Raw genomic sequence first — 22,911 nt, 5'->3', positions numbered from 1 at the left:
CTGTACTCGCCTAGAATATTTCGCGGGTGCTTAGGAAGTGCGTGGAGCAGAGCGTTACGCAGATCCAGTACGGTACCATAACGAATTCTATATATGCAATTGATGATTTGCTTCAGAATTAAATAAAACACTGATAATAATAATAGACAATTAATTTATAAAATATCAAGATGGTGTTTGATACGCAAGATGAATTTCTGGGAGGTCCTGAATACATTTTTACTGCGCTTCTCAACAATGTGAAGATACTCTATTCTGTTCTGAAGGCCATCAATTTTCAAGAGGTCAGTAAATATTCAATATTATAATACAGTCAAACTTGGTTATTACGAGGAAGATGGGACTGATTGAATTTGCTCATTGTAAGCGTTACTTGTTATATCAGAGAATAGTTATTTTTAAATGAGGGGTCACATTACACAAAAAGTAAAAAAAGTCGAAAATAAAAAATCTGAAAACCATCGTAAAAATCCCCGAAACAAGCATGGCATTCATAAACTACAAAAGAAGTTTATTGTACCTACTGACTTCACAAACTTGGATTTTTTACTTATTTCAACAATTTTGTCTGCGAAAACACCATTTAGGTAGCTAATTAGACACTAATGTCATAAACGTAATGCAATCCCGGCGGCACCATGTCAGGTCATATTTTATTGGTTAGGGACGAAATCTTTTTAAACGATTGACACATTAACAGTTTGAAGAAAATTTTTGACGATAGTTTAGCTCGGTATAAGCTCCGATAAGTTGCTCATTATAACAGTGAACCAAAATGTCAACATAGTTTCCTCATTACATCCGAGATCTTGCGATATCCGAGATAGTAATAACCGAGTTCGACTGTATATTAAATGGGCAGTTTTCATGTGTGTATTGATCAGGATTCAAACATTAAACTGCTTTATATGAAAGAATATAGGTAACTTAGGAATTTGAGCTACCTTGGAGTATATCCTATGGACCGTGTATTATATGTCATTATTATTTTCATAAAAACAAAGGTTGGACTAATTAATGGGTATAAATTATTGTTCCTCGTAGAAAAAGTTTTAATACAATCTCCAACCTGTGGAGGACCATTTGCTCCGCTTAGGATCTATCATGGCAATTTATTTTTACTGTCCTTTGAACAAAACTTATCAATAATTTTTTCGGGAATAGAAATAAATGATCATTTGTGAATGAAACCTCATCTGCCGAATGTTGAATATAAGAGGGGTAGGCTCCTGCGTGTGACTGTAAGTATGTGCGATTCTCGAGTGTGGAGAAATTTAAATATGTGTTAGAGAATATCATGTTATTTATTTTCAATGCATTAAAGTCGTGTCACGTAAATGAAACTGTATATTAGTAATATTTGAGGACATTCGCGTTTTATGGCCGGATTGTCATAAAATAATAAACCGAATCTGGCTTCAAACCGTTTCACATTTTTGTCATATTTAAGATGAAATTTTACTCAACTTAGTCACCAATGCCCTCGTATTTGTTCAATTTTCAACACTCATTTTAAAGATAAATTTGGTATTTAGTGAAGAATTAGGACTATCATGGAAGGTTGGCCGTTCTGCAAAATGCACTAGAACCTCGATTTTATTATTATGAAGTTAACTATGTAAAGTTATACCATCGTGTTGCTTCTCAGTATGACTACCAAATTTAAACACATCATAGTTAACCATATTTTCTACTAAAATAACTAAAAATGTATACCACCAACTTTATTTTTAACACAAAAACAATAAATTTCAGCAACACAAGCTCGCAGTTTTTAAATGAATGTAATCAGTTAAATCCATATTTACTGGCGATGTTTACAAAGAATATAATTCAGCCTTAGAAATTCTACCTTACTCTAACGCATTATGCGGAGCTATAAGCATGCTGAATGCTTACTCACTCGCACTTATGGTTCGTTTTTGTTCAGGCCTTGATTCCAATTTTAGAAGATAAAAAATACTAATAAAATTACATCCATTTTTCATCAGGATCAATTTTAAGTAGGATGTTCATTGCTTTGAAATATGCGGTTATATTTTTAGAAATTTTTCCATTACATCCCATTACAAAAATAAATTTATTTCTCTGATGCCAGAATACTGTTCAGTGGTTTCCAAACTTTTATGTTACTACGCCTCCCTTTAAAAAAAACTAATCTCGGCGCCTCCCCCCCTTTTTTTTCATTAAATAATACAGACACCTTTTCAAATAGTCAAGAATGTACTAATACAAAAATGAAATAATTACAAGATAAAAAGAACTTTTTATAAACGTTTTTAAATTTTCTGTTGAATCATATAAACTTGACTTGACTATCTTACACGATCAAAAAAAATTGTACTTGATAAAAATAATACTGAAATGTCATTTTGATATGTCATATTGATTTCCATAGTAACGCACGTATATATTAATAATTTAGTTGCTAGAACCCCAGACCCATAGCAACCAATAATAGTGGATTGGATTACGGATTTCTTCCGAAATAACTTTTCATACAAAACAGAATTAACTGAAAATGAAGTCAATTCTACTTAAAGATGGCTAAAAGTATTAAAAGAACGCATTGGCATCGTGTTCTGATATATTCTAAAAGTTTCAAATGTCTAGCTAGTCGGGAAGTTAGTTAAAACACGATTGCAAGATTTGTACTAAATAAACAACCACCGGCCAAATAAGAATACGACTTAATAAAAACGTAAAAAGATAATTATAAAAATAAACAATGTTTTACTAACTACCTATATTATATGAATTTTTAAATTAATTTGATTTTCATGCGATGAATGTGCTTGTTCATTAGCACAATCAATTTCAATAGTAGTCAATCCAAATTCATCTTCGTTGACAAATGGATTCTATCGTGGGCCCCACATCCTGAAGCAGGCAGCCAGGCCAGGATCTTTGGCGGGCCCACCTACCTATCGCTGAGGTTAAGGGCAGTGTGGTGCACTAATGTGTACCTAAATTATATACGGGAGTTATCATTTAAGTATATCATTTTTACTATTAATGAAATAATGTGAAAAGTGCATTAGAAAATTAACCAAGAACTTGGTAAATAGATTTTTGGTTGTTTCAATATATCTGGTGCAGAAATCATTTAAAAGTGGAAACATGGCGAACTTATTTTTTCGAAAGCTCCATTTTTTTATGAATACCTTCACTTTGTCTTTTTAATTCAGTGAAAGCATTAGTGGTCCTTTCATTGATTTATATTTATAACAAATTTGCCTCAAATTTCAACATTACGATTTGACCCTTTTATTTCATTTTATCACGAGATAGCCAGCGCGCTTTACAACAGTATTGAAGTGAGCTATTATAAAATTAGTTTCCATATTTTCAGACAAGTTTGCAAACAACCTTTTATAGGACTGTTTTTTATGTAGTTTATAACTAGCGGCCGTTTTATAAACTATGTATTTGCAAACTGCAAGCCTGTGGCTACATTAATTGTGTTAAAATTTTCGCGCCTCACGTTGCTACCCTCCGCGCCTCCCAGTTTGGAAATCGCTGGTTTATGCCGTTAACACTACAATAATTATTTTTTTAATCCTCTACAGTGGGCCACGTTCTGTGCTTCGCAACAAGGCCTCAAGTTCACGGTCGAGCAGAGCAAGTGCGTGCAGGCCTCCGCGTACATCTCTGTGGCCAACTTCAGCCAGTACCGAGTGCCAACCTGACAGTGCTAACGGAATGTCTCAACATCTTCGGATCGTCCGAGGACTGCAGTCTCAAGATGTACTACAAGGGCAATGGGGGACCTCTCTTCCTTTTGTAAGTCTTCTTCACCGATTCTTTGGCATATGATTTAACCAAGAAAGATTTCAATTTATTTACATGTGTGAACATATATCAAGATAGAAGTTTTAAACATTCGACATTATATGAAACAATATACTTAACTGAAAATAAGTTATCTTACATTGGTGCAATTAGTGAGGTTATACGGAAAGTATACAATCCAAAATTTGGGCAAAAATGAATCATGTTTGGCGATATTTTTGATTGGACTCTATTATTTGAGGAAGCTGTAGTTTTGTGGAGAATAGAGAACACAGGGATGTATTCTAGGCACTAACATTTTCATGATTGACTGCTGGGTTACAGGAGCGCTTCCGGTGGATACCGGATCACTCACTCGTACACTTGGTTTGATTTTTGTTATGTTTATCGCTTTCGCGAAGAGTCACCCTGCACTTGTTTCTGCCAATTGTTAATGAGTTTATCTTCTTCGTCGTGTTGGGTCTTCACTAGCTACAATGTGTCGCTCCAGAAGTTACCAAAAGCAACATCATTTTTCGCGGCTTGTAGGATCTCGTCGAAGTTGTAGCTTCAAGCCTTGCATGAAAATAGGTGCTCCATGCTTTGCATTTCACCTCACTCGCTGGTTTGGTCATCAAAGAACCCCCATTTCACCATGTCTCGGATGCGCCTTACCATGGTTCTCAGTCTGTTCTGAGACTGGCTCCAGGTGGGATATGATGCTCTTCTGGCTTTACCCAAGTTTCGAGGCCCTCAGATGCTAGGTTTGCCTCCCATGCGGATAGTCTATCATCTACGGGTGGGACCATGGCCCCCATAAGGGGGGGACTGACAGGGCTCTAGCCTGGGGGCCCGGGCTTTGGGAGGGTCCGGCCTGGTGGATTGATCAAATAAGTGAGATAAATATACGTTATAAATTAGAGTTAATAGTTTTAAAAAAAAGTCGCCATTATCGTTCATGATCGGACATTAACATTTTAATTCATATAATTGTGCGATGTAATTTTTAATAGTGTGTGTGGATACTCGACAACTCCATGATTAAAGTAGATGTAATAAAAATCGCTAATAATACACTGTAAAAGTACCTTTAATTTGACCTAAAACACAATTTGAAAAACGTTAATATAGTGCGTGACACTGCTTTTAACTTAACCGATAGGTAGGGGGGCCGCCAAAGATCCTAGCCTGAGGGCCCGCTTTAGGATGTGGGGGCCATGGGTGGGACAGTCAATGGTATAGATGTCGCCATAAAGTTTTTTCTGGAAAAAACATGCAATGAGTTTATGATTGAAAATTGTAAACGCGGCGGCGGTTGAATTGTAACTAAACAATTATTGGTGATGTGTCTTTTGACATTAACAATTGGAGGGGTTTATGGTCGGGAATGTTTGGTAAAAGTTTTATGACAATATTGGCGCAAACAATGTTTATTTTAAATTTTGCATAAATAGTCGAAAGTCCCTTTTCAAAAAAAAGAATATAAATGCCAATCTACATGCTAAGTAAATCTTGTTTGTTTAGGTTGGAACCTCTGACCGGTGACGATGTGGTGACGATGTGGTGACAGACTGTGAAATAAAAACGCAAGAAGCGAATGAGTTGATGTACTTCAAAGGGGACGAGGACGTGTCACAGCAAGCCACTCAGCTGGTGAAAGGACCACAGCTGCTGGCCGTGCTCAGCGACCTGGAGAAGTCTTCCGAGGTCATCCAGATGCGAATATCTTCTGACTATCTGCATTTCACCTTTACCACGGTTGGGCCTCAGGTAAGAGATATTTTTATTCATCTAATTCAGGAATCGGGGAATGAGGTAAAAATTTGATTGCCCAAAACAATGCAAATTGACGTATTGGAAATATGTACCTATCTGTCCAACTTTTAAAGTTGTACGTGTCATGTGAAAATGACTGAGATGCTGCTGCCTTTTGCAAATAACCTACCTACCTCTGTGTACAATATCTTTTCCCTTTGAAAACAAAGAACAGAAATCGCTAGATCTCGAAGACAGCATCCGAGTTGCAACACATTAAAACCAAAAACTATACATATTAATATTACTGTATCAATGTAGTTTTTATCAGACACTATTCTTCAAAAGCCTGGAGTGAGATATTTCTGGAGTTTATAATATCTAGTTTTGTGAAAAATTGATGACGCCCTACAGAATATATTAGTATTAACATTGATGATAATTTTGTCTCGTTTCCTTGATATCGGACACATTGCACAGTTTTTTCTGCGAGGTCGGCGAAGTCGTCAACCTTCTTTATAAGTTCTCTCACCTCCAGGTCATCATGAGGGCCCTCGGTGGCTTCCCAGGTTTGTAATTGTACTTCGATCTACTTCAGTGGCGAAGGGTGGAGGTAGGCTGTTAAAATCTGACATAAATAGTGCACACAAAATTTTGTCAGTCATATGTATGTTTTCATTACCACAAATTGCAAATAGTGTTGGTCTTAGACTATAGATACATCTAGACGCCACCCGTTGCATTGCTAAATGAAGCCGCGTGCCTTGCGTTTGGTTTGTGGGCGAGCGAACGCATTCGTCTACAATGTTCGAGACCATAGACCATTTCGCTAGTGCTCGCCCAAAGTGCTCGCACTAGACGCTCTGAATAAAATATAATTTTCTATTTTTTTACGTTATATAGTATTTTTAAGCGGTCAAAATGCAACCATTAGATAAAGATATCCATAATTTAAATTATTTTAAAGAAACACTAGGTCACTGATATTAAAATGTATAATAATATACAAATAAATTATCACGAACATGTATCAACTTACCTATGAAACGTAATACCATCTTCTTGCTTATCAGTACGGCTACCACATTTTAAGACAACACACAGAACCATCTTTTCTACTTAACAAAAAATAACAATTTTAGCAACACGAGCTCGCAGGTTATCGACGCTATGTGATGCGTTTCGCCCCGATTTGCCGGCGATACTTTTGGAAACTAGCTCACACATATGTAGACCTTTTATCTTCCTCTAGCGCGTTTCGCAGAGATTGTAAGGGTGCCGAATACGGCTCAATTTACCGAGAGTACACCGCAGTGAAACGTCAGATTTTTTTACTCAATACTTGAAAGCATCTAAGCGACACTTTTTGAGCATAGACAATCATCGGAAAAATTGCTATTATATGGCTTAAACGCTATTATAAGCATAGACAATAAGAACAAATATAAAAATCTTTTACAATGAATAAAATTCAAACATTTTCAATTACCTAATAAAATTCGACGTTTTCAAAAATCAGTATAGCATATTAGAGTTCGCCAATGCATTTCATAAAATGGAGTGTCTAGCATTAGTGTTGTATAGTCTAATTCACTACCGGCCTGCACAGCAACTTTCTTTCAGTTTATAAAAAAAAATGAATTATTATTTCTTTCCGATTACACTGTACGCGGATGGATTTAAGTGAAAATATTGAAAATTTTCTTCATTTAGTGGATACTACCGGCATTTATTTAATTTAATAGCTAGATTTACTTAAAGCGCATTAGATATATTTGGAAACGGAGGAACGTTCAGTAATCTACAGCTTCAACGGGTGAGCATGGTGCATAAAAAATGACACAATAAAATCAGCGCAGCACACTACACCCTCATTATAAAATAACTTAAATAACATCATTGACATACCGACACCCCCTACATAAAAGGTCAGAACTGCGTTTTTGGCTATTTTGACTTGATCGCCTTTTATTAAATAATTTTAATAAAATACAACAATGATAATTGAAAAAAAAAACAAAAATTCAATCAACTAAAAAATTAAGATTCCAGCATTAAATATTAACATTGTGGTGTCATTAAAATCGTAATAGGTACTGAAAAGTACCATTTTGCAGTTCCTACATTATACGTAGGGGTTGTCAATACTATATAGGATAGGTATTTAGCTAAACTCACATAGGTTTCATGCATACATGATTGCTAAAAATTCTGTAAAGCAATTCGGCTGTGTTCATTGGTATTAGGCGGTAGGCAGTCAATCAGATGTGGACTGATTGGTATGAAGCAGTTTTATATCCCTACTTTACAAGTGAGTCCAAACCGAATATAAACTGTACAATTTTGGTAGCTTCACTGGCAGGTATATGAGCTTGGTCCTGTTAGCCGTAACATATCCATTGGCAGAGTATACATAAATTGGATTGGACCCATTGGACCGTCCAACGGCCACAAATGCCAATTTTGTTACATTATGAAAATTTGCTGTGTCGTATAGTCAACATGAAGATCTCTTTACTTAGATTGTTTGGCAGTTTTGTGAAAGCTTTTGTTATTTATTACAATTTTTAACTTTAAATCTACGTGTTCCTCTCTTCCATGGGCACTTTTAACTTGAGTAATCTAAATTCAGTCAAAGCACCTAAGTCTTGTGTAACTGTTTCTGAAACATTCTCAGTCATAAAAAAATACTGATGCTTCACATCAAAATGCCGGGTCCTGTGACAGGCTTGGTTAAGACCGTGTGGTTTGGTGGGGTCATTAACGTCAATGTACAATTTTCACTCATTAGGGGATCTCCAGAGGGTAGCAATAAACTCAAACCTCATTGCCTAAAAAAAATAATGGATCTGATAAAATCATGATTTTAAGTAATATATCGCACAATCAAGCAAGAGCTTATTTACAAATTTAATAGTTTTATGCATTTTTCTTTTCTTTCAAGGGACATTATATTGATTATATTGACTAAAATACAAACAATAGTATATCTACATTATTTAAGGTTGTACCTCAGTTGAGGCACGGTCTAAAAAGATCGTGGCTAGGCGATGCGCGGATTGCGGGTACAAATGACGCGTGCCAAACGAAATATAATTTGTCATATAAATCCAACATACGTCCATTTTATGTTATGTTTATTGTTCTATTAGTAACAATAATAATATATTCATTGACATGTTTTCTTTTTAAAGTAAATGGGTAACGTTTTTAGTCATCTTTACCCGATTTAAGAATTTATACGCCCGTCGCCATCACGAAACAAAGTGACGTGTTTCCAGCTCGACGTTCTCTTTCAGAATGCGAGCGAGTCCAAAATTTCGTCGCGCCTATAGTTGAAAATTATTTGCCATTTCACTTTATTTTACTTTTACCACAATAACTAATTAAATTAATATTTACCTATGACATTACTGTATGTACTTAAGTCTTCTAGTTACTCCAGTTCTTATCTGAAGTCCTGCATATCTCCAGTTGGTAGTTTCTCAACGGCGAATGTGGCACAGTCGTAACTGCGGAACATGTAATGGTCTGTCCCACTCATTGCATCCAACTGAACCATCAATGATATGTTTAAAGCCCAGGTGTGGTTGGGAAGAGTTTAGGCGCATCTCTCGCACATACACAACATAAGAAGAAGACCTAAGTCTTACCACTCTGAAGGATGCTGAACGTTTCTCCGTTTCCGAAAATAATAATGCACCTTAACTAAATGTAGCTACCTACCTTGATGCTTCATTATGAGGTCCTAAATACATTCTGCAATCTGCAGTATTGGTACAGGTGTACATATCTGATGCCCTGGTTGTTGGAATCAACTTCAACTTTTTGTCAAGTCCATAGACAAAGTCACCGTACTCAGCGCTCGAAATGGAAAAGTTTACGAACCGGAGAACTCGACAGTTTTTTTAAGATATTTACATAATTATCAAATTTTATGCGTACTTTATAAAAATAAGTGTATTAGATTTTCTAATATATGGCGTATCTAGTTCAGACGGTCAAATTACTTTTTCCACGAGACGGAGCGATAATTTTACCGATTTCACAAACAGGAACGCCGCTCCGGTGCGCTCCGATCCATTTCGAGCCCTGACCGTACTGCAACTTTACAATACTTTTTGAAGTAAGAAAAAAAAGAATGACCAAAGTACACATTACGAATAGGTAGTAAAGATATCTATACTTAGTATATTACCACGTGACCAGGTATGGACATCATCAGCAGTAGACGCTGTCTTACCTCCAATAAATTAATGTATTTCTTTTCATAAAATACAGACCAACTTTAATTTTCAACACTTTCAAATATAGGCTTTGATTGAAATTGACAAATTAATATTGGCATGTCTATAAAATCTGTTAATAGTATGAGTTATTTATTATGAAAGAAAGTTTTTTGTATTTTTGTATTGCATCTCATAAGGCAAGATAAAATGATATTTTAACAGTGGATAAATAGGTATTTAATTTATCTTGGAATCAGTTCTTTCCTGATACGTATTTGCCAATGCTCTCTATATTGGTAATAATCTAAAGAAAAACATAAATCATAGCAAATATTATCAGTTTCTCCATATATGTAGACGTATTTGCATACTATATTATAGATATTTTTATCTAATAAAACAAGTTAAAAAGTCTACATATGACACAGAGAAGTAAAATTTTTAAGACTATTTCAAATTTTAAAATTATTTTATCTTGCATTTGGGATTCTTAACATTTAAATATTTCTTTAAGTACATAAATATACAAAATTGCATAAGTAATATATTTCATTGGTATGCTCAAATATTGGGGGAAAAACTATTTAATGGTAAATAAATATTACCTACAAATAACAGTTTCATTGTATTTTGTTAAATCTGATTTTTTTTTTGAATAGATGCCTGCAATATACAGAATGTGTATTTTATCATGTATACATAATATTTTATTTAATCTATGGTTAACAATTACATAAACACCTAGTATTATATAAGTGTTTTTTGCCAGTTAATAATTGTAATTTTCCAAAAAAGTAAATCAAATGTCAAATAATTGACAACTCTATGTACATTGTTTGTTGTGTAGTATATTTATCTCTCAATACATCTGTGGATGCTGCCTAGCAGAGTGGAGGCAAGTCTTCGTAATAAAATTACACAAAACACTTATCAATTTATGTATTTAAAAATTGATTCATTACTATATAGATGCAAGAATCTATATGATGTTCTACTGTAAAAGTATCCTTTGGAACATAAGAAGAATAAAATTATTTATGGTTGAAATAATTTTATTCAATTGTATTAATATTATATTTCTGGACCCTAGAGGTAAACTGAGTTATCAAAAACTATAACAAAATTTCGTTTTAGCCTTCTCTGAAATATTGGTGTTATTGTAATAAGCCTATTCACCTCTCGAATCCAGATATGATTTTATACACTATTGCGTTTTGTTTATCTACCTAAGTAGTTTGCATAATGTTTAAATACCTTTATGGTTTATACGTAAGTGTAATAACTAATGTTGAGTTGCTGAGGTTACATGAATTTGATTTGCGACAAATGTATAGGGCATAGGATCTTGAAACTTTTTAAATAGAAAAATAATAAATCAAAGATGTAGGAATCATTTTTTGACAATACAATATTCAACGAATATCTATAGAAATTAAATTCCACATACCTATTCATCATGATTGTGGACTTTCATGAAATTATGCAATTAAAGTATATAATCATCATATCATAATTGTATTGAATTGGTTAATTTGCTGCCTTCATAAAAGTTTTGAACATTCATTAACACCATCTATAAAATCATATTTTGATAGTTTCTATAAAGGAAAGTTTCTTTGGTATCAATAATACGCCATGCTATCTATATAGATGTTATAAAAAGTCAACAAAATCATCAGAAATTTTCGTAAGAACTATAGGTTTTACTATAATATTGTAGACATGGCACCATTCTAGCTACATTAACAACCATAAAAAGTTATCAATTTATGACTCCATTTTTATATACAAGAATTATTGTATCTTCATTTCTAAATTAATGGATATATTTGAGGGTTTTTTTAAAGTAGGTAAGTATCGGAAATGGATTTAGGTAAACGTTTTCGGTTCATTACTAAAGTTTAAAAAACAAGTTAAAATAAAATTGTATATTTTTTTCTCATTAGCCCTATAAGGTAATTATTTGGCTGTACTAGTCAAGTTAGTGAAATAAGTAAATATTGATATTATGAACAATGTGCTGAAGGGATAAAAATATAAATAAAACATCACACAATTATTTATTGCCAAAGCCATTCTTTTCTGACATTCCACATAATGTGAATAGTCAATCAAAATTATAAATTATAAATAATATAATTATAATAATTATAAAATAGTAGAATTATTTACTTGCTTCCTTAAATCACTTTATCAGTATGTCATAATATTATACTGTATTAGTTCAAGATTACACAATCAAGTAAAATTTAACTGGGTTTTGAATGAAAAAAATATTATTTTATTTAAACTTTTATTTTTGTCTATGTGTAATGAACATTCTGATGGTATCCTAAGTCACAGGATATTAAACCTGCTTTTCATGTTAATTTCACTTTGTAATGGTGGCATTTAATGTAAGGAAATATCAAGAACACAAATACTTAGGTATATTAAAGTGATCGCCTTTTCATTGTCCAACAATAGCTGTTAAGTAATGCATTTAGTAAACACATTACTTCCCTATACTTATAACATACAACATATTGTTAGATTTATTTAAATAGGGGAATAAAGGGCCTATGGTAACATTAAAAATTGCATATATTTAAATAAAGTTGCAATGAAGTACATATTATTATATCCTATTATTATATTTTGCTATGGTTATTTATTTCTTATAATAGGTTACCATAAAATGAATGACACTACATATTACTATTATTAGATAAGATTTTATAATACATAATAATTAGATATGAATTTATTGGTTTACATAAATAATATTATTATATATTACTTAAGCCTTTTTTATAATTTATTGTTTATTTCTCTTTTGGCATAGGTATTATTAATTAGACTGCATTATGCATGTACAGATAAATGGAATAATTGGTTTTTATTAAATATGTTATGTAATCTGTGCAATGAATTTAGAATTCTCAATGGAACATGTATGCATCATATTTTTGGATGGTTAAATAATTAAATTAAATTATCACCTACGATGGCCGCGCGGCTTAAGCGTCGGCCTATAGTGTCGTGGGTCCCAGGTTCGAATCCTGGGTCTGACAAATATACATATTGTTTTTCAATTTGTGTTTGAATCAGAGTATGGACCTAATAGGTTGAGCAAGTGGCTGACATCCGTTTCTCGTAAAAACAAAATCTGTTAATACAAACCTCCACCCTGTGCAGGCCCATATGATCTTATTAGGATCGGACATGGTCGGAAAAAATAATTATTATTCAATGAAAATGTTTATCAACAGTAAGTAGCTGTCATTAATAGCTTTATGAAGTGAACGTTTAAATGATAGAGAGAATACCACTTATGCTGAATGTAAAAATCATCAAGGAAAATCCTAGCATCTAACGATTCTAGAATATTGCCAGAATTTCTTGATAAGTACCTATATGACATTCTGATACACCAATAAAACTACATTTCGCCAAATAATTAATTGTGTTGACTATTGAGTCGAAAACCGTTGCATTTGATCGACAGATTGAAAGAGTATAGCGAATGAAAACGTACAAAACCACCTATATAGAATGAGAAATCGCTTAATCGTGAAAAACAGCATATCCGAGAATGGTGAACAAAACAAAAAGTTTCATATCTGTATCGTGTGCTCGCCACATACTCATTTTTTTTATATAAATCATACTTACATATAACATTGTCCAATTAAGTATCATCTTTTAATTTTTCCTAAAGTGTAAATATATCTATGAAAATATTATAGCAAGAGACTATCAAGTTTGAAGCATTCATAAATGAGTTCAAAAGAAAAAATTAAAGCGAATTCACAGGAGATTTGTTAAAATAAAATGATCAAATTGTTTATAAAAATATTATATGTATTACCTAGTATCATTCAGTAATAGGGTGTCATTTTCAAAAACTGATAAGTCATCCACAAATCAATATATGCATGTGCTAAATGGCTTCGAGTGTCGAGAGTAACTGGAAGGTTTTAATATTGGCTTCTTTATGCAATTGTATTTTCAAATTACAACAATATACTCATGTGAACATAATATGAATATTTCTTTGTATATTTTTTAAATAATCAGTTTCTGTATGTCGTTGACATTTTACACATTTTTTTCGTATGATTTTGGCTGGTCTGAGATGTTATACATCATTACTAGACACCGGACATCTGGAGTCCTTTTTTTTTTGGGACGGACTCGAATATTACAACATTTTTTAATTAAAAAATGCGTTAATAATTTATGGAACCTATGTTTTTCAGAAAAATAAGTTGTACGATGTAGTAGGTACAATGAAATATGAAATAAATGATATTGATAATATGTGCAAGAGACTTTATCGATACTTAATTATATAGAAACGCTGCTATTAGTAGATATACTATACTATTTAGAGAAATTAATGAAGCGCTTACGTATAGAGTGGAAGAATTAGTTGTTAATAGTAATATCTATAATATTTAATAATATTCCACTTTTTATATACCTATTATTGAAATCAAAGTTTAAAATTTCTACTAAACTACTTTTATTTTCACTATCAAATAACAAATCACACTTGCTCCCATAATGAGAAGGACCTGACAGCTAGTGTATTATTAAAATCGTACCAAATCTGAATGATTTCGTATATTATGTTGATACTACGAAAATATATAATATGAAAACATATTATTATATTATATGGATTTATGGATAGGTAAAATGGGGAATATCGGACCTACGTGGTTAATGAAACCCTTTAGAAAAAGTTTCGTACGAAAGATACTTCAAATCGTACTTTTGTGTTTCAAGCAAGTGGTTGGACATATTGAGATATTCAATTTTAATATATAGGTAGGTACTGATGTTGTAATGTTTTTTTTGACATTTTTATAGGCCATTTTCAAACACTTTATATTCATCATGCAAAATATGTAAGTACATGCGTTTTCTGTTAATTGCTACTCCCTAATACTATAAATTATATATCATAGTATTATTTCAATGAAATATATAAACCCGATATAATTATTTATTTCGGAAGTTATCAAAATGATACAATCATAATTAGTCGACATTGATACATTGTGTATATATAGTACATAATACCATTGATAATAAATTATTTTATCAAGAAAATATTAGATATAAATAGGTATAACACAGTTGCAGTGCCTACCATTTGCCTTAACAAGTTGACCTTGGTTCTAATAGTTCATTGCTTTATCCAATCTGGGAGTTCACACATGAAACTATAATTTGATGTTATAGTAATGTGGTAGAAAAAACAAAAAAAACTTAACCTGCGCGTTTGTTAACTGATCTACGTATTTTCTTAAAATCCGAGATCACTTCAGTTTTGACGATTATGGATTATAGCTTAAAATTGTTTATTTGTTTTTATTTAGTGAGTAGGTATATTTCGTGATATTTCACATTAGCTGGTTCCATTGTTTACGGGAAATGACGTTTTAACGGGCTTACCTATTGAATGTATTAATAGTATGTAATATATTCATTACGGGTTTTCACAAACACTTCAGATAATCAAAATTTGTTTTTTACTTGATCCTTTACTAATAGGTAAGAAGGTTTTAACAATCTTTTATTATGTCAATGTGCATTTACGATCGGTGATGCGCATAGTGCACGAAGAAGCCAGAAGGCATAACCCGGTCGTAAATAATGACTAATAGAATACCTAGTACAAAACATAAATCAATTAGAATTTATTGATTAATATTTTTGCCACTCGTACCCGTTAGATATAGGGACCATTATACCACTTTCCTCTAGAAGGTATATAAGGTACTTTTAAACACTTTGTACATTTTGCATTTTTGTTTATTGTTATTAAATCTTAGTTGATATTATTCTTTTGACTTATTAACTTAAAAATAACAACAATGGATGAAATATAATATTAATAAATATTATAATATGTCACATATATAATATTGTGTAAGTATATAATATATAATTATCAAGCCTCGATAGCGAAGGCTGCGTGACTAGCAAATGCACTTACGACCTATGTAAACCTGCCGTTCATATTGTTTTAAAAGCACATTGCAAAGATTATCCTTTGCTTTGTAATTTTATTCTTGTAAATCCACGGTATTATAGATGGTTGCACTATTATATCTAAAATGTAAACATAAATTTATATACAATATTGGTATATACTACAGCTGATGATGATACATACTATCGTATGGAAAATAATTCATTTTTAAGTTGTGGACTTCTTGTACGTATCATGCGACAAAAGCAATAAAATCGTCTTCAAGTTTTTGTCATTGGTCGGGAACCTTTTTTGATACATACACCTATGTGGAATTTTAAACACAGCAAATTTTTCACAGTTTTGAAGTTACGCTATTTCTTAATGTATATAAATCAGTCATTTAATAAATAAGGACAAATATCACCAACAAGTTAGTTCAAGTAAACAATCGACTCCCACGTCCTCTATACTTAATTGACTTTTTATGCAATAATATGTACCTACCTATATTTTGTACTGTTATTCAATTGAAAATGTCCATTAGGATAAAATCGGTTGAATATCAACATTATGGAATAAATGTGGAAAAAGTACGAAAGTACATATAAAGTGTTTTAATGAAATATGTATCTAGATTCTAGGTACTAGTCGTTTTATGTGATGAATAGTTCTTTACACTTTATAATATGTAAGTATTTAAATCAAATACATAATATAATCATATATCAGATAATTACTTTTTAATAACAACATTTAAATATAATGCTAATTATGTCGAATGGCCACCTAATCGGCGCGCCTTTAGCGTACAATGAATTAAATGGGATGGCGGGACTTTTTTTAACATTACACACCTACAAACTTACCTGTAGAATTGCCAAAATGGAACTACGAATTACCATAGGACGCCATTTTGAAAATTTCATTCGAATGTCAGATTTTGTCCAGTTACTAGTCTTGATTGGGTAGTTTTCGACAATGGCTCCATTTTTTTTTTGTAGTACATATTCCACTTTTAATCAATAAATTAGGACCGGTTTCGTCCGCCTCAGAGGGACATTTTCAACTGAATCTTCCCTTGTTCAGTTGAAAATATCCCTCTGATGCGAACGAAACCGGTCCTAATTTATTGATTAAAAGTGGAATAAGTACTACAAAAAAATGCGTTTTTTTAATTAAACAACAATAAATATTAACGCAATACAATCACTAAGTGAAAATCTGAAGTATTAAATGGGACGGCGGGACTTTTTTTTAACGTTACACACCTACAAACTTACCTGTAGAATGGCCAAAAATGGAACTACGAACTACCATAGGACGTCATTTTGAAAATTGGTCAAAATTTGAAAAATGTCAGATTTTGTCCAATTACGAGTCTTGATTGGGTAGTTTTCAACAATGGCTCCCCATCCCATTCTTCAGATAAGTTTGTAGGTCTGTAACATGCATTTTATCTACTCAAGGTCTTATAACTAATTTAATCACGGTGAGTAGTTTAGTGTGTGGCATTGCGGATTAGTAGCTCTGGAATATTCTAAATCTAAATATATTAACGTAATACGTAATATTTATAATAAACCTATTCAATAAGTGAAAATCTGAAGTAATATTATACTGCAAACCTTTTAGAAAAATGCAATTACGGCTTATGCAATACACAATATTATAATAGTAGGTATTTTAATTATTCAAACGAATATTTCCAGGGATGTCTCGCATCTACATATGTATTCTATAGACCGTACGCCACTGGTATTTTGAAGAGGAAATTTCTTACGATCAATTTGATGAAATTCTTCAATGTCAATAGTTTATAATCAAATAGACCAGATTGGGCAGAGCATCCTCAAAATACTTAAATATCTAAATAAATAAATAAGTATATGACTTTTTTATCGATATGTAGGTATTGTTGTTTAATTTAATAAAACGCATTTTTTGTAGTACTTATTCCATTTTTAATCAATAAATTAGGACCGGTTTCGTCCGCCTCAGAGGGACATTTTCAACTGAAGGCATAAAGGCTGAACTCATTTCCCTCTGAGGCGGACGAAACCGGTCCTAATTTATTGATTAAAAGTGGTACAAGTACTACAAAAAATTGCGTTTTATTAAATTAAACAATTATACAATGCAGTTCCACCATGAATTAACAGTTAACAAAATAAAAGATATGTAGGTACTTTTGCGATATCGGTATTGTCACTTGGTAATACTAATAGGTATCAATATGCTACATTTAGAACATAAAACGGGTCAGCGGACAAAATCTTTCAATATTTGTATTTATATTAATGGTAGGTACGCAAAAGCTATTCGATATTTAATTATGAAAAACATATTCTACACGCAGTTTATAAAAATGGTTTACCATTACTTACCTGCAATAAAACAAAACATCAATTTTGTAATGCGATCTTTTTAATTGCGATTTGCGAATTTGAATTCGTTTGAAGTGGCCACACTTCGCATTATAATATTGGCAAGACGATTATTTTAATTACAATAATTATCATCGCACCTGAGCTGCCAGAAAAAACAACTGACTAATTGTAGAAATCCATACTAAGAATCATTTGGGCAAAAGTCTCCTTAGGATATTGGATTCGTCCACCATTTTAATGTGTTTTTTTATGGGTTGACGGTTAAAGACTCGAAAGATCCGGCCTTTAATCATTACATATTGTGAGAAATTACACATCTAATATGTACGTATATTATGTTGGATTTTCGGTTTTTTAAGATAGAATGTAATCTGTGAAAATTTTTGAATTCATATATTATATTAAAATATAGTGAACTGTCAGTAGGTACCAAATGAATTAAATCTATTCCTTAATTATTGTAACCAGTGGCGGCTGGCCTTATAGGTCAAAAAGTCAATGACCTCCCAAAAATAAATATCTTATAATCTATATACTTACATTAAATAATGTCAATTGTCTCCTATATATTATTATCTTACGCCTTTTCCCGTTTTGGCGAGCGATTGTAACGTGACGCACACTAATGTATATGTACATGTATCTAACCACCATAAACACACACGTATCTCAACTCTCACAGTCATTCGCTGCTCGGTCAGTTTCATAAATGCCGAGATTCATATTTTTTAATAATATTTCTTTTTCTCTCATTTGTCATATGTGAGACAGAAAGAAAGCACAAAACACGCCTTTTTTCATATTGTTTTATCGCTTGCATACACAAAATTTTGGTCATTGCTGGAAACGAGATGGCTATACTATTTTCAATATGTAAAATGAAACAGAATGATATAAAACATCTAAACAAATATTTAAAGAGTTTTGTTCTGTGGTACAAGGTCTTATTTGAGCGGTAAACCTTTTTATTCTTATTTGTTATCGCTTATTATTTCAAACTGACCATTGTTCTCTGAAAGTTTCATATGTTATTAATTGTAGTTCAGTTTAAATCCAACCTTTGAGTAAAACCCATCGACTGCATTTTCTGTATTAAACCATTGTATACAAGTTACCGATTAAAATGTAATCTGCTATATTAATCATAAAGTTACCTTCTAATAAGAACAGTGGAAATATAAAAAGTGTTTATATATAAATGATCCCGCCATTCCATGACACTAGGTATTATAACTGTGATTTTATTAAATATGTTTGATTGTTTTAATCGTATGTACTTAAATAGTATTAAGTACAACAGTTATTAGGTGTATAAATGTACACACAACGTTTGGTTTTTGACCTAATTTACAAAAAAATATAACGTGTTGGGTGCAATTTCGGTTAACGATGAGTTGACAACTTGTTACTTGGACAAATTGAAAAATGGAAACTTTTTTAAGGGTAAGTAACCTACCTATAACAATTTCTACCACTTCTTTTATAATGTATAAAAAGCTAATTTGCAATACGTCTTCTAAGTATACAACGAAAAGGCAAATTAAAATAATATATTCAAAATTGACCTACTCCGTTTTCAGGCTTAAAGCCGCCAATGATTGTAACAATATTTTAATTTATTTGATATTTGTAAATAAGATGTAAATCAAATGTCCTGCATTCCCCTAAAGTTAATCAACTGCTTTTTTGTAAGAGTTATGTTTGTTACTGTAATGACAGGATATTAATTAATTAGGATCAAAGAGAATCTTTTCAAACATTCCTTCATAGCTGCTTTTGTTGTTAGTTGAAAGAGAAAGAACGTTAGCCATTAGAATAACAAAGTGTTTTTTCAAACCATATAATAAAATAAAATTTAAAAAAAAACAACCTCTAATCAACATGCATGCATGCCTGTTATTTCTTTTTGCAGCATTGAACAGAAATGAAAATATCTGCATGGGATGTTTTAATTGATATAATATTTATATATTTTTAAGATGTTGATCAAACAATTTTGTTTTGAACTCCCAACGCCGGCTGATATGTATAGCATTTAAAGTAGATATGAAACAATAAGCAAAGCCTTTTAGTACATTAAAATATCAACAAAAAAAACTATTTGTATTTGTATACATATATATATATATATATATATATATATATATATAATGAAAATATTGTGCCTATTATATTTTATTATATGCTTGCATACTTTTTGCTATGCATGCATATTTAACGATTGCACGAAATAGTGCTTTGTGGAATAATTATTCTTGCATAATAATTGTATTAATATACTGAAGTAAAATTGACACACATCAAATAATCATGTTTGACACATGCATCATACAATATTACAATTTATTTTAAATCCTTGTATCATAAATATTTATGGAATTGTACTGTAATTCTCTTTGAATAAATGTGTGAAGATTTATGCTTATAATGTTTGTACTTACCCTTTTCTCCCCCATTTCCTAGTAATTAGTCTATTTTACTATTTTACTATTTTTCCAAATATCTTATTCACTCTTTCCAGAAAAACTCAACTAACATAAAATAATAATACTATCGACGGATAGAAATTGGTGCCATTCAAAAAGTTTTCTACTAAAAAGTATTATGACCTTATTTTTTGAATGGAAAAGAATGGACCTTGAGTTAATATTATCTAATACTATTGTTATCCTAAGACATTTTAGAAAACGCACTAACTGCTCAATTAAACGTTTTCAAATGTGTACTGAGGACGTATTCGATAAAGCTAGACAACACTAATATTAGAAAAGGATAAAGCATCCGTTGACCAATCACGTAGTAGAGGCGATGGTAACTGTATAACAATACTCGGCGCTCTATGGCCCTCACATTGGAGGGTATACTTCATTACGATTGTTGTATACCATGGTTTCTTGGACATTTTTTGAAAAAATACCTGTTTCTAATGAAAACTATAATATTTTTTAATGATTTCGATGCGTTTATACACAAGAAAATGAACTGCATTAATAAGTCAATTTCGCCATAAATGGAGCTTCACAAAAGTAAAACTATAGTAACGATTTTTTAATTAATACAGTTGAAATTGTAAATTATCAAAAAAAAAAAATCTCATATTGCAAGCTTCGTATTTTTCCACTAGGTTCTCTGTTGGAATATAGCAGTGTTTCCCAAACTTTCGACATCTGTGTACCCCTTCAATAATTTTCGTAACACTGAGTAGGTACCCCTCGTCAAAAAAAAATGCATATACTTTAATAACAATCAAAATATTTTTTTTTCTTTTTTAGTACCTACTGATACACCCCTGTTACAGGCGGGCTTCTCCCGGTGTAAAATAATCATTTAGTAGCTCAAGTCGAAACGTAACCCTGACCTCTAGAAACGGCTTCATAAAACATCTAATCTGATTCCTTGCTCAACCACGTAAGTATTTTTTATTCATAGGTAAAGGCCTTCGTCCGGTGTGTGAAAATCGCATATTGGGCGGAGGTGTAATTAAGATAAATTTAATTTAATTTAAAAAGTAAAAATGATGATGGATGAAAGAGATAATTTTAAGACTAAATATAAGGATTCAAAAATAATAAATTTTGCCGCGCTTGTCGGCAACGTCCAAATTTCAACGCGCCTGCGCCAGGGTGGTCCTCGTGATTCGTGAAATCAAAAAACATCACGCGATAAAATTTGGCCAATCACGAGAGTCCTTTTTGTGGAATGGCGTGGGTACGCGAAGTTTGAAAAAGAAAAAAAAAAGTTAGTAAGCGTCCCCTTTCCGATAGGATAGGACCTGCGACTATAATCGTAAAAACCCAGATATAAATTTGTGAAACTAAAAAGGATAAGAAAATATAAGACCACGTCACGAACACGAAAGACCGAGTTTTATTTATACTCCAACCGTTTAAATTTTTTTCTTTTTTTGTGAATCCGGGGTTCGATGGACACCCTGAGCTAGCCGCTGGAACCCCGGGGATCTCAATGGCGCCTTGGCAACGTGAAGCTAGAAGAATCGCATGGATTCTTCCGAACCCGCGAAATAAAATTTACGTCCGCGAACGCTAAATAAAAGTTTATGATCCAGGAGCCGGAACAACCAAGAAATGGTTAACTAAAAAGTGGACTCCGACGTGACCCTTATCAAAGAAGAAGTGCTGTCTCCAACATCAAACCGGGAGAGCCCTCCTCTGGTGTTCGAAGACAGTCCACATACGGAGCTGACCGCGCCTAGCGTCGTGCTGGAGACCGTAGCACCGGCGCGTCTCCAGTACGACGAATGGCTGCACAAATCCCACCTATGGAGACCAGATACATCATCGACGGTATCCAGCGAGGAGGGCTCGTAGAGGCCACGGCCCACTCGCGACGAAAAACGGCGAGCAAAATGCCAATTTTCCTAGGGTATCACTAACATGTCGTGTACCCTAGTCGACCACGGGATGTTCGGTGAGGAGAGAAAAAGGAAATGCGAGGCCAGGGAGCCTCACAAGAGGGCTGAAAAGGCGCGCAAGCTGAGATGAATCGAAGCTGTGCGGGCGCAGGCTCGACCACGAGGAGATGAAGCAGGACCAGTCGCCAACCCTCGAGTCAAGGGTGAACGCCGAGTTGCTGTTAGAAGTGAAATGTGTAGATTATACGAATAAAACATCCGGAAATTCTTCTAATTACGGATATAAAGTTAATTATGGACAAATTTTCTGAGCCTTGTAATCTTAAGTTCATTAGTACGAAAAATGTACATTCTAGTTTTAAAAATAACGCTCCGCAAAGTGACGCCAATTCTTTCCGTTCAAATAAAGTAAATATGAATGAATTCGAA

The 22,911-nt window shown here is 32.6% G+C and overlaps 1 pseudogene; it reads left to right on the top strand.

Annotated features, from left to right (window-relative positions):
- Positions 1 to 170: 170 nt before the first annotated feature.
- On the top strand, positions 171 to 22,438 carry LOC147076041 (DNA repair protein Rad1-like; annotated as a pseudogene).
- Positions 22,439 to 22,911: the final 473 nt, after the last annotated feature.

Source organism: Rhyacophila brunnea, unplaced genomic scaffold (genome assembly GCF_057557595.1).
Source record: "Rhyacophila brunnea isolate RB1 unplaced genomic scaffold, BYU_Rbru_1.0 scaffold_134, whole genome shotgun sequence".
Lineage (NCBI taxonomy): Eukaryota > Metazoa > Arthropoda > Insecta > Trichoptera > Rhyacophilidae > Rhyacophila > Rhyacophila brunnea.
Note: the sequence above shows the minus strand (reverse complement) of the source record. Positions and strands in the feature narration are given on the sequence as shown.